Here is a 1,727-nt window from a genome sequence, read left to right on the forward strand (position 1 = left end):
GACAGTCTGAGCTATGGATGAGGTAATTGGGGGCTTCAAGGTGTCATTGCAGGAGGATAAGAACAGATGGTTAGTAAGTAAAAGTTTGGTAGGTCAAACTTTTAGGCTTTCACTAATAATCTTTTATCATGGGCAGGAGGACAAAGAGAAACTGTTACCTAGAAAGGAGGGACAAGGACAAGCCATGTCAGCAGTCATCCCACCAGCCTCAGAAGCTGAGGACCACCCTGTCCCCACCCTCCTTGCCTGTCCTATATAATAATAATACAAGGCTAATGTGCAAATAGACTGGATGGCAGAACAACTGGAACAACCGAACAACCAGTCACTATGACATGCACTGACCACCAGGGGGTGTGCACGGAGCATGGCGGGTGTCAGCTGCAGTGGGGCAGGTGAGCGGGGGCACCAGTCGCTGGCATCGGGGTGAGCCTCTGGTGGTTATGAAAGTATTTTGCTCCCGCGAGCTGCAGTCCCGCCCGGTGCTCACACCTGCTGCCGGCGCCTGCACCCACTGCCAGCACCGGCCCCACTTGCACTTGCAGCTGGCACCGGAGCCGCCGCTTGTACCTCCCCCCCGGTCCCCCCCTGCTGCCGGCGCCTGCACCCACTGCCAGCACCGGCCCCACTTGCACTTGCAGCTGGCACCGGAGCCGCCGCTTGTACCTGCTGCCAGCGCCTGGTGCCAGTCCTGATTGCCCTTGAGGGCTTCTCCACCTCCCCCTGCTCCTGAGGGGTGATGGCGGCAGCAGCCACAGTGCGGGCCGCTGGCGCCAATCACACTGTGCTGTCAGTGAGTGTGAGCAGGGCTGGCGCCATCAGTGTGTGGGATGGTGGTGATGGGAGTGGGGCTCCCAGCAGACAGGGGACTGGGGGCTGCAGTGGGAGGGGCCAGGCAGGGGTATGGAGGATGGGCTGAAACCCTCCCCTGTGCCTACCACAGCCTCGGCCAAGCTGGGTGCTCCACTCCCATCGCCCTGCCAGTTGCCCCACAGACTGGCCCAGACCTAGGGACCCTACCCATATATGAATTTCGTGCACTGGGGCTCTAGTGTTTAATAAAAAACTTCCACCTAGAAAAAAAATCAAAATAATCCTTATGCCAAAGAGGCATATTTTGAGGCTGCTACCCCTCAAAAAGGAAGTTTTCTGCCTTTGCCAATAAAACTTGCCCAACCTGATTAACCCTCTTCACCCCACCTAGAGTTCCTTCCTCCCCCTCCTCCTCTCCACCCTCCCAACCCCGCTCTCCCTCTTGTCTTCAATGCTTGCTCCTCTTTTCAGTCTTCAGCGCCCAGTCCTCTTCTCCATCCCATTCTTTCCACAATAAACCATGAAGGGTGTCCTTCGAGGTTAAGCCTTTCTTATTTGGATGCACTCACCCAAATTCAATGCAGTTACCTTAGTTTTATTTTTTGACAGGTTTTAATTCATTTTTTAAAAGTGTCCGGCACCTAAGCGCATTCTCTGAAAATAAATTGTTATAAAAATCCTTTATCACTGGAATTCCCTACTTCACTGCTTTCACCGCAAACAGCTACTGGACCTAAAAACCAAGCACTTGGTGGGCAGCGCGGGTGGCCGGCTGCGGGGCATTGATTCTGGAAGGTGCACGTCATGGCAGTGGCACATGTTTGGATAAATCAGAACCAGCCTGAGTCTGAACTCCTTCCAGCAAACAATGGAGCGCCTCTTCTTCTGTCTCATCCTGAGTTCCCCATCAGCTG

Source organism: Myotis davidii, unplaced genomic scaffold, assembly GCF_000327345.1.
Source record: "Myotis davidii unplaced genomic scaffold, ASM32734v1 scaffold269, whole genome shotgun sequence".
Taxonomy (NCBI): domain Eukaryota; kingdom Metazoa; phylum Chordata; class Mammalia; order Chiroptera; family Vespertilionidae; genus Myotis; species Myotis davidii.